The 12797-nt window shown below is 32.3% G+C and overlaps 1 pseudogene across 1 annotated transcript in view; it reads left to right on the top strand.

The window, feature by feature from the left end:
• Window positions 1–12797, top strand: part of LOC143223275 (agrin-like) — a 97864-nt pseudogene that overhangs the window by 49997 nt on the left and 35070 nt on the right. The window contains exons 7-10 of the transcript XR_013012796.1: window positions 6392–6610; window positions 8606–8830; window positions 11125–11198; window positions 12551–12655. The product of XR_013012796.1 is annotated as an agrin-like (transcript). The remainder of the gene's footprint in view (window positions 1–6391; window positions 6611–8605; window positions 8831–11124; window positions 11199–12550; window positions 12656–12797) is intronic.

Genomic DNA, 12797 nt, shown 5'->3' with positions numbered 1-12797 from the left:
TCGTTTATTCATAGTCATTTGTATATATAAAGAGAGAGAGAAAGAGAGAGAATTTGTTTGATTTGAATTTCGCGCAAAGCTACACATTTCGGAGTCTTGTTACATATGTAAGCTCATGAGTACATTCCCATGTTGAAGTACTCATTATACGAAGAAAATTACGTTTTTAATTTGAACACTAATGAAATAATTCCAGCGAAGCAATTAAAAGTAAAAGAACTAAGTGTAAGGAATTATATTCACGAGCGACTGAAAATTACCGCGTAAGTGATGAAAATAATTCACCGGGTGTCGACGTAAATATTCTAAAAAATAATTGTTACTTGAAAAGTTTTTGGTATTTTTAGCCAATAAAAAAGCATCAAGATGAATTCCGTGTCGTTTAGATGGTCATCAAAATCACATTTCTTCTACAAATTATGTGTGTGTGTGTGTGTTCGAAATGTTTCCTTCCGACGCTAATAACGTTACTTGTGAGTATATTTTTTACAGTGTATTCAATTATCTTACATTAATTAAATGGAATTTACCGTGAAATAACCTCAGATTTCGATCATTTATAGTAACATGTGATTAGTTCTGTTTCTTCTTTCCAGTCGAACAAATTCTTACATCTTAAGATGAGTGTAACTGATTTGTAGAAGAAATGTTAAAATGTGGCCATTGTCATTAATACCCTGTATGCATATATCTAGTTGTTTTGTATTCTAAACCTGTTTTTAGTTAAATCCCTGATGCGGAATTATATTGTACATATTGTCTACTACCATGTCCTGATTACCTTGTATTCTAAAACTGTATTTGGTTGAATCCCGAACGCATTGTTATAGTGTATTTATTCGTCATTGTTATTCCACCAGTATATTAACTTCTTATGTATGACTTGTGAGGTTTCTAATTCCTTTTTTGTTTGTCTTTATGAATTTATCAGACTAATTCAAAGTATGTATTAGATTTAAATATATAGTTAATTTCTTTACGTTTATGTACATAAATGTATGAGGCGTGGACCTCCCTCTGCCTCCATGGTATAGCTTTGAATTTTTTTAACGAGTTAGCTGGTTGGAATCAAAGCCATTCCACGAACTTTAAGCTGTGAATGTGTTATACGAGTAACAATCAGTTACATTGCACAGATAGTACTAATTTGCGAACTATTGTTAAATAAATAACAACGTCTTGATCTATTATTGCTAGGCTTGTAATTGATGTAAGTATAATGTCTACCCTAGAGTACTGATACGAAGATAACTTAGTAGTTGGAACATTTTCATAACATTGTTCGTCAGTGACCTGAATCAGCCGGAGCTCGTTACATTAGATTATATAATAATTACTTCTTTACTTTGGGTGTTCAAAAAATAAACTGATAATGTAAGTGGCCTCTAGACAATGTTTTTATAGTCTTGGATCCAATGCCACATATATATATCTTCAAATAAGTCAAAGCAAAGGTTTCTTTCTGATTACTAGCATATTTTTAAAATAAATATTATGTTTTCGAAGCATGTGTTTGGTTTGTTTTGAATTTCGCGCAAAGCTACACAAGGGCTATCTGCGCTAGCCGTCTTTAATTTAGCAGTGTGAGACTAGAGTGAAGGCAACTAGTCATCACCACCCATCGCCAACTCTTACGTTGCTCTCTTACCAACGAACAGTGGGATTGACCGTCACATTATAACGCCCCGATGGCTGAAAGGGCGAGCATGTTTGGTTCGACGGCGATTCGAACCCACCCCCATCAGATTACGAGTCGAACACCTTAACCCACCTGGCCAAAGCATGTGTATGTGTGTGAATTAATTGTACTTTTATAAATAATTCCTTGCGTTCTAATGAGTAACTGTTTCATTTTAATCCATTATGTTGAATATAAATTAGGATTAATCGTATGAAATGTTTCATGTCTGTGAAATGTTTGTTACACGTTAAGAATAGTTGTTTTCATAAGATTCATTGTGTCTTGGATAGACTTTAACAGTAACGATTACGTAGGGAATGAAACATAGAGGAGGGTTTTATTAACTAAAGGGAAGGTTTGAGAGAAATTATTTGTGTATTTTCTTTATAATGAGGCAAGGTACGATATCCCAGCAGTTATTGTCAATTAAGACCTGTATTGAACTCTGAAATATAGTCTCTAGCGATATTCATTAAAAATGTTTCTTTATTACCCATAGTAATGTTTTGTTGAGAACTACACTCCACATAATACGTGTCTACAATAACTAAATAATGAAAATGTTTGGATAAACTACCTCAGACTAGAACTATTGAAAGACACTATTGGTTAATAATTAGATAACAGTAGAACCATTAAAAACATTATTTATAATAAATATGTCAGAACTGTTTAATCACTTTAATGGTTTGTTTGGAATTAAACACAACGCTACACCAGGGGGCTCTGCTCACCACGAGTATCGAAACTCGGTTTCTAGCGGTGTGAGTCTGCAAACATATCGCTGTGCGACAAGGGAGCAATTTTAATGGATACAACCATCACAAATCATTACTGTTCAGTAATTAGATTAAATTAGTATAATTAAAAGAAAGTTTTATTTATCTTGTTGTAATGTAACGTATCAGTAGCAACCAATCAATATACATCCTTTGCCACCACAAGGCGTTATTAACATAATTATTGTTAAATAATTAAATAAGATTAGAACCGTTAATAATGCTATTGTATATGAAATAATGCAACCATTAAAATTATTATTGTCTGATAATTACATGAAATAAGAAATATTAAAAAAGTTATTGTTTAATAATTAGGTAAGAGTAGAAACAAATAAAAACATTATTGCTTAATAATTAAATGAGTAGAACTATTAAAACATTAGTGATTATTAAATAGACAAGATTAAAATCATTAAATTTTTCACTTTTTAAAGTTATTATTTAATGTTTAGGATAGAACCATTTAAATCGTCATTATTTAACATTTAGGATAGAACCATTTAAATCGTCATTATTTAACATTTAGGATAGAACCATTTAAATTGTCATTATTTAACATTTAGATAACATTAGAACTAATTATAAAATAACTGTAAAATAACTATAAAATAATAGGATAATTTCACATACATTATTTATCCATAAAAAGTCAAGAACAAAGCCATAAAGATACCCCCAGTGGGAGAGTCACACCACTAGAAACCAGGTTTCAACACTCTGTGAAGAACACACATAGCTCATTTAGTAGGTTTGTGCTTCATTCCAAACAAACAATAGAATCATAGAAAACGTCATTGTTTACAATTAAGTAAAAGTAGAACTATTAAGAGATGTGATTTATGATACTTAGATATGAATCTTAGATATATATATCAATAGTGTTTTCAAAGAATCAGTAATTATATTAGATATATATATCAATAATGTTCTCAGAGAATCAATATTTATCTGAGGTATATTTAACAATAATGTTCTTGGATAATCAGTATTTTTAGTATATGTAACAATAGTGTTCTCAGAGAATCAATATTTATCTTTGGTATACATAACAATAGTGCTCTGAGAGAATCAGCATTTATCTTTGGTATATGTAGCAATAGTGTTCTAAGATAATCAATATTTATCTTTTGGTATACGTAACTATAGTGTTCTCATAGAATCACTGTTTACCTTTTGTATATATTTCAATATCGCTCTCAGAGAATCACTATTTATGTTTGCTATATGTAAAAATAGTGTTGTCAGAAAATTAGTATTTATCTGATATTTCAATAGTTTACTCAGACAGTCACTGTTTATCTTAATTATATATTTCAATATTGTTCTCAAACAATCACTGTTTATTTAATTATATATTTCAATATTGTTCTCAGAGAATCACTGTTTATCTTAATTATATATAACAGTAGTGTTGTCAGATAATCACTGTATTTCTTAGGTACAGTACTGTACAAAAGTGCCAGGACAAAAAAATATTTTGTCATTCTTTTCACCTTATAGGGCTAATTATTCCATAGCATTACACCTTATAGAACTAATTATTCCATAGCATTACAGTATATAGAACTAATTATTCCATAGCATTACACCTTATAGAACTAATTATTCCATAGCATTACAGTATATAGAACTAATTATTCCATAGCATTACACCTTATAGAACTAATTATTCCATAGCATTACAGTATATAGAACTAATTATTCCATAGCATTACACCTTATAGAACTAATTATTCCATAGCATTACACCTTATAGAACTAATTATTCCATAGCATTACAATATATAGAGCTAATTATTCCATAGCATTACACCTTATAGAACTAATTATTCCATAGCATTACAATATATAGAGCTAATTATTCCATAGCATTACACCTTATAGAACTAATTATTCCATTGCATTACAATATATAAATGTCAACACTATGGTAATTCTTCACTGATCCTTTTTGAAAACTGAATGAGCCAGTGTGAGAATACTTATCATTCGTTAGAATTCACATATACTTGTATAAAGAGCATGTCATAAGGGTTCTGAACATACTTATCAGATTTAAGGTCTGAAATAATTGTCTTAATACTCTATGCAGTATCTTAACTGTATAGAAGGAAGCTGGCATATGGTACCGGTATGAAATAATTGTCTTAATACTCTATGCAGTATCTTAACTGTATAGAAGGAAGCTAGCATATGGTACCGGTATGAAATAATTGTCTTAATACTCTATACAGTATCTTAACTGTATAGAAGGAAGCTAGCATATGGTACCGGTATATGCTAAAAGAAATCAATTTATTAACACTCCACAAATAAACCTTGGTAAAATCAATGTTTAACACTATGTATTAGTCTCGTTGTCTTGCCATGGCCCAAAAGGCGTGGAAAATTGTCGGCAGAGCAGAAAGTTCTCATAAAAACTTTATACGATGCTAGTTGAACTCTCAACAAACTGCTACAGATACTGTCAAATACATCCTAGATCATGAGACCAATAAAGATATATTTGAAAATAAGGAGGGAGAGGCAGAAAACCTGAACTAAATGATACTGATGTTAAGTATGCAGCCTATCTTACAGAAGGAAGACTGATACTGATATCAAGTATGGAAACAGTGTCCAGATATACAGTACTAAAAAGTTAAAAATCTTTATTTCGATGTCAGATTGTTGTCCGGAGACTGAGATGTGCTAGAAAGTACAAAACCGCACTGTTGATGGTTGGAAAAGGTTGTTATGAATGACTCAGTTCAAGTTTTAAAAAATATTTTATTCAAAGCATAAGTTGTATGTTCAGTGGAAGAAAGGTGAAAGATACCTTAATCTATAGCATCTACCATGAAGCATGGAAGAAGCAGTGAGATGGGTTGGTAGTGTTTTACTGCTATGGTGACAGCAGATACTTTTAAAATAGGTGGAATAATGAACCAGCACAACTACCATCAGATACTGATCCATCATGGTATAACCCAATGATTTGTGTATTATTAGTAAAAGATTATACTACCAAAAAGGTAATGACCCCAAACACTCAACTGACCCATGTATAATTTGCTTGGCTACGAAAGACGTTGTTGGAATTATTCAAATGATACAGTGACCTAAACAGAGTTCTGATCTCTATCAGTGACCTAAACAGAGTTCTGATATATATCAGTGACCTAACAGAGTTCTGATCTATATCAGTGACCTAAACAGAGTTCTGATCTCTGTCAGTGACCTAAATAGAGTTCTGATCTATATCAGTGACCTAACAGAGTTCTGATCTATATCAGTGACCTAAACAGAGTTCTGATCTCTATCAGTGACCTAAACAGAGTTCTGATCTCTATAAAGTTGAACACATCTGAAATTTGATAGATCAAAAACCAAAAGTTACTTCCAAAGACACTTCAATGAAATGTATTAGAGGTATTTGGAATAGTAAAGTCCCAAAGAATATTTTGATAAAATATGTAGCAACCATACCTGAAAGACTGTCTGCAGTTATTAAAGTAAAGAGAGGACACACAATATATTAATTATTTGGTGAACTTAAGCACTTCCAATGAATTGTTGTTGTACTAAATATAATGGGTATTTTCAGATAATTCTTAAGTGTCTTACGTATATGTAAAAAGTGCTCTCGGAGAATACCTATGTATCTTAGGAATAAATAATAGTAGTGTTCTCACATAATCCCTATGCATCTTAGGTATATATAATAATAGTGTTCTCAGATAATCCCTAAGTGTCTAAGGTGTATATATATATATATAACAGTAGTGTTTTCAGAGGATCACAATGTATCTTACAGAAATCTAGCTATAGTAACTCAAACATTTATTATGTATCGTAGATATACATATATATATATATACAATATTTTTCTTAGAAACTTGTTATGTATCTTAAGGATATTTTATAATGTTAATTTGTTATTCACCAGATCTCTGTAAGGACGTTTATTGTAAGTATGGTGCTCGCTGTGAGAATGGTCAATGCGTCTGTCCGTCCGAGTGCCCCGATACCTACGAACCTGTCTGTGCCAACGATGGATCCAGCTATGCTAACACCTGCGAAATGCGTCGAGCAGCGTGTCAACAAGCACAAGAACTTAAAGCTCTGTTCTATAGTGAATGTGATGACGTTGGTGGCTCAGGTTTAGGTGAGATGAACCTGTGACACAAACACAAGAGTGCTATAAGTCACGATCATGTGTTTTAATATATATCTAGCATATGATTTTGTACTTGCGACACAATTAGATTATAATGTTGTAAATTATGATTTCTACTTGTGACACAACTAGATTATAATGTTGTAAATTATGATTTCTTCTTGTGACACAACTAGATTATAATGTTGTAAATTATGATTTCTTCTTGTGACACAACTAGATTATAATGTTGTAAATTATGATTTCTTCTTGTGACACAACTAGATTATAATGTTGTAAATTATGATTTCTTCTTGTGACACAACTAGATTATAATGTTGTAAATTATGATTTCTTCTTGTGACACAACTATATTATAATGTTGTAAATTATGATTTCTTCTTGTGACACAACTAGATTATAATGTTGTAAATTATGATTTCTTCTTGTGACACAACTAGATTATAATGTTGTAAATTATGATTTCTACTTGTGACACAACTAGATTATAATGTAAACTTTTGTTTTGTACTTGCGACACAACTAGATTACAATGTTGTAAATTATAATTTTGGACTTGTGACACAACTAGATTACAATGTTGTAAATTATAATTTTGTACTTGTGACACAACTAGATTACAATGTTGTAAATTATGATTTTGTACTTGTGAGACAACTACATTTGAATGTAGTAAGTTATTATGAGAGGAATTCGGAATTATATGTCGTGAAATTCATAACCCTTAATATTTATCACAAACGTTTTCGATACTAATGAAAATTATAACCCAAAGAAAACAAAAAATCAGTTTATTTCCAATCTCAATAAGTAAACTTTCATTTTATGGAGTAGAACTGCATATAATTCCTGGTCAGAGAACATGAAATGACGATTCCAACCGTCAACTGACTTCGTTTATTGAACCTCAGTTTATGGTACTTTTTTGTGTATCAGGAATGAGTGGACAACAACAGTATAAATTGATGTCAAAATAGTGGAAGAAAATGTTATCTATTGTGTTTTGTCTCCTACTGATGTCATCTTAACTGACACTCTGTGCGGATCACATAAATTTATCTTTCGTGCTTCAATTAGATAGATGGAATTTTAACTAAAACTCCATCAAGACCACTATAATGGTTATTGGTCAAGAATGGCCATAAATAACTTACGAATGTACATAGGATTTAAGCTACAAAAGCATTTTATTTTTTCGTCTTCTTGTGGAATCAAACAGAGTGAGTTATTTTCCACTAGTTGTCTGGTTTATTAAGACGTTTATCTCTGTTGCTTTATTATTTTTTGGGTGTGGGGGAGAAAATAAATCAGATAAATATTTGATGTATATTTATAAACCTTAGAATACGCGTAATTACGACCCAATTAAACTGAGAAGAGCTTAGTAATGTTTATCATTCAAAAAGATAGCATTTTTTTGGTAAGTTCCAAGAAGACAATGCATCATTTGTTAGAAATGTTGTGTTTTTTTTGTGCACAAAGCAGCAAGAACGTAAAAGTAGTCCCAAATTCAATTACTTTAAAAGGTCCATTGTGTAAAACACGTGACGTCTTTCAGGACATTTAAATTAAAATATTTTCTCACAAGTTTTCATAAGAGACTGTGTAATTTGTAATGACAGATGTGTTATTACAAATAGAATATGCTACGCATAGATCTTTTGCTACACGTCACAAAATAGCAAAATAATTGCACTTTTATTTCTTATCTCATACATTATTTACAAGGTTTCGATTTTGGTTTATTAGGTTTTAATCACGTTGTAAACCTCAAATATCAACAAAAGATGAATAAGTTTAAACTTGGAAATGAGAAGCCCGTCATTTGACTTTGGTCTAAACTTGGTAACTAAAAAGCGAGTTACCTGAAATTAATTTTACTTCGGTAAATAGCCACTACCCTCAGTCTAAACTTGAGAACATTAGAACAACTGTAAGTTTTGAACTCCAGTAAACAGATAGAAAGTCTGTGTATTGTTCCAGATTTTGGTTCCGGATCCTGTGGAGACAAACTATGTCAGTTTGATGGAGTATGCGAGTTCGATTCTCGTGGTTTGCCCCATTGCGTTTGTGACTTTCACTGTTCAACAGATAAAGAACCTGTGTGTGGTTCTGATAGACATTTGTACGATAACGAATGTCTTATGAGAGAAGCTGCTTGTAAAAGTCAGCAGGAAACCACACCTGTATCTAGAGAGTTCTGTGCAGGTGAGTTTTTCACAAGAAATTCGATCCGATTTTGTCAAGATAACGACAAAAATTTCCCTGACATAAATATAGTATTTTGGAATATTTCAATGTTTGTTATTTAAAATATTAAACATTATAAAACTTGTTCGTTTGTAACAGTATCTTTTCATATTATATTCAAGGTTTGGTGGCATCAAAGGAGAATCGGTCCCTCATAGCTATTTTATTGCAAAAGCCTTTGTTTTTTTTGTGCGATGAACTTCGTGAATAAAAAAAAACAACGAAAAACCTTTTCGCGAGGTAATTTTTGTTTGTTTGTTTTTTGAATTTCGCACAAAGCTACTCGAGAGCTATCTGTGCTAGCCATCCCTAATTTAGCAGTGTAAGACTAGAAGGAAGGCAGCTAGTCATCACCACCCACCGCCAACTCTTGGGCTACTCTTTGACCAACGAATAGTGGGATTGACCGTAACTTTATAACGCCCCCACGGCTGGGAGGGCGAGCATGTTTGACGCGACGGGGATGCGAACCCGCGACCCTCAGATTAAGAGTCGCTCACCTTAACACGCTTGGCCATGCCAGGCCGCGAGGTAATTAACATGTGTTATTTTCATACATATATGTTTTAATAATAATTACTTGCCCTATTAACTCCAGGTATAAAATGCGACCGGCTTTGTGCTCTCAGTACTAACTGTCAAGTCTGTGGTGTTTGACAGGTCATAAACTTCTGTGTTTCAAAACCTCATGGGTTTTCTTACTCAGACTTTGTGTTTGACAATTCACTAGTCACTACCCGATACCGAGAAAAGCACCCCGCAGATTGAGTAGTAAGGTATTTATAATTAACAAAATCTGGGTATTGGTGTAGTGTGTGCTGTATACGTTAAGTAAAAAACAAAGTATTGGCATTCTTTTATTACCTAACATGATCTGTGGGGAGCATGTTTTTGTTTCCCAGTTACATGTGTTGTTTATTCTAAACTCCAATACAGTCTTGTAATACAGTAAAGTCTCGAAGTTCTAACAAAATTATAAACAACAAGTTCTTTAATAGGTTCTCCTCCAGTTAATAAATTTTCCTTCGTTCATTAAAGCACTCAGTTGACCACAACTTTGAAAGTTGGGTTTGATATTTTACAAGTTTATTTATTTTATTTTTAGCGCAAAGCTACACAGCAGGTTATCTGTTTACCGTGTCTATGTCATTTGTTATTTGTTAACCATAAATCTATACAATGGTATATACCTACTACGGGTATCGAAAACGGCTTTTTAACGTTATAAGCTTTCAAACTTCCCGCTGCACCTTTGAGAGGCATAATGGGCTTTGTTTGTTATTGTTTGGGGGAATTCTGCCCAAAGCTACTCAAGGAATATTTACGCTAGCCGTCCTTAATTTAAATGTGACAGACTAAAGGGAAGTCAATACCAAGCATTGTCAGTACTATTAAGATCTTTTGCCAATGAAAGGTGAGATTGCCTGGCACGTTATAATGCGTCCATGGCTGAAAGAGTGAATATGTTCGATAACAGTATTCGAACTCTCGATCCACCATGCCTCACCGTTGGACATGTTACCAAAAATAATACAAGAAAAATTATCTTAGTATGTCTATCTTGTTATAATAATATATACTGTTTTCATTTTCCAATTTCTCGTGAATTTTTCAAATTAACAGAATATGTATATTTCCACTATATAACATGTCCAGGTGGTTAAGGCACTCGACCCGTAATCTAAGAGTCAATCCCACTATTCGTTGGTAAAAGAGTAGCCCTAGAGTTGGCGGTGAATGGTGATGACTAGCTGCCTTCCCTTTAGTCTTACACTGCTAAATTAAGGACGGCTAGCACAGATAGCCCTCGTATGGCTTTGCGCGAAATTAAAACAGAACAAACAATCCACCATCTAAACAAATACTTGTTTTCATGAAACATTGTATTGTTTTGTAACATAAGAAGTTTTCATTGCTTGAAATCGTTAAAATGTATAGATCAGCATGTTACAGAAACTTGTGATATTGTATGATGTTAACATCTGATGGATATATTGTAAATAAGTTATGATATTATTTCTATATCATGGTAGTACTTTATCAACATGTTACATAAAACTATAACATTATTTTTATATGTCGGTCACATATGATCGACATGGTGCGCAGAAACTCTAACACTATTTTTATATATTGGTAACATCTTATCGACATGGTACAGAAACTCTAACACTATTTTTATATATTGGTAACATCTTATCGACATGGTACAGAAACTCTAACACTATTTTTATATGTTGGTAATATTTTAGAACCTTTGGAGCTACCCTGTGATGGAGAGGATCCGTTAGTGGATCCCTTCCTTAAGATGGAGTACACATCTGTGGTGGGGACTCTAAAGATAAACGTTGTCCCCTAACAGCTATTGCCACGAAACTCAAGTTTTGCCAAATGTTGTAGAAAGGGTAAGATTTACTAACAACGCCATTATTGTAATTTAATCTGTTCTAAGATGAGGAGATGTTTTTATCTTCTTATTACGTCATCTTCTCTCAGAATTACGTTATTTAAAACACAATAACAAAGTTTTGATAGCATTCAACTGTGTGTATAAATATGTGTTTTATGTTATACTTCTAATTTGGACGAAAGCTAATAAAACAAAATTAAAGTGGGACAATAATCAAGCTCTTTCCATTTTACGTCTTCTGGACACACTTTCTAAAAAAACTCAACTTCATTACGGATCTGTTCTTTTGTTTAACTTTCTCCTCACGTTCAAGAGTGATTGTAATTCAGAATATTTTAGTTTTGAGCTTTCTAAGCACTCTTCGAAATAATGTTCATCTAATTGTGTTTTCCACCTTAATTTTCCGTTCCTTAAGTTATCTCTTTTAATGTATAGAAATTTGTAATACGTTTTATCTCATTATGCTTAATAGTTGGGTCACGCAGTATTCCATTCTGCTACTTAATTTGGAAGAAATAAGCTTTTTAAACTTACAAAACATGCAGTAAACTCACAAGTCTTTCAATCAACGCTGATTATTGTCATATGAGAGTTTCAAGTGTAGATGAGGTAAAAAACACATTTCGTGTTTATACAGCAAGTTTGGATGAAAATATTTTTGTATTTAAATAGTATTTTTATGCGAGAAAGGACTTTTACATTTATACATCATTTATAGAGGTAAAATGTTTGTGTTTATACAACAATTTTAGAGTGAAAATATTTTTTGTATTTATACAGTATTTGTTAGAGTTAAAGCTTTATTGTGAATTTATCATGATTATTTATTCTTTTAATTTACCTTTTATAGTCCAGCTGTTTGAATTAAATCCTTTACGTCAAGTTTGTAGTCCAGCTGTTTGAATTAAATCCTTTACGTCAAGTTTGGTCAGTCCAGCTGTTTGAATTAAATCCTTTACGTCAAGTTTGTTAAATCCAACTGTTTTTGAATTCAATCTTTTACGTCAAGTTTGTAGTCCAGCTGTTTGAATTAAATCCTTTACGTCAAGTTTGTAGTCCAGCTGTTTGAATTAAATCCTTTACGTCAAGTTTGCCGTCCAGCTGTTTGAATTAAATCCTTTACGTCAAGTTTATAGTCCAACTGTTTGAATTAACTCCTTTACGTCAGGATTATAGTTTAACTGTTTAAATTAAATCCCTTACGTTAAATTATAGTCCAGCTGTTTAAATCTTATACTACAGGTGAAAAAAAAAAACATTTTTTTCAGGTGGCTTTGATAAAGACGTGTGCTGAATCCCCATACGGCTGTTGCCACGACGGAAAAACTCAAGCACAGGGGGCTCAACAAGGCTGGCTGTCCCAGTTCGTATCTGTAATTTTTATTCAACTGTAATCAGGTCTAGTTAATCACTAAAGTAAATTAAGCCCTTGTTTAATACTGGAATTAAAGTAAGAAAATATTATTTCGACGTTTCACCTGTTTGAAGTAATCGATCATATCCATTCATAACAAC

The sequence above is a fragment of the Tachypleus tridentatus genome, chromosome 1, assembly GCF_004210375.1.
Source record: "Tachypleus tridentatus isolate NWPU-2018 chromosome 1, ASM421037v1, whole genome shotgun sequence".
Lineage (NCBI taxonomy): Eukaryota > Metazoa > Arthropoda > Merostomata > Xiphosura > Limulidae > Tachypleus > Tachypleus tridentatus.
Note: the sequence above shows the minus strand (reverse complement) of the source record. Positions and strands in the feature narration are given on the sequence as shown.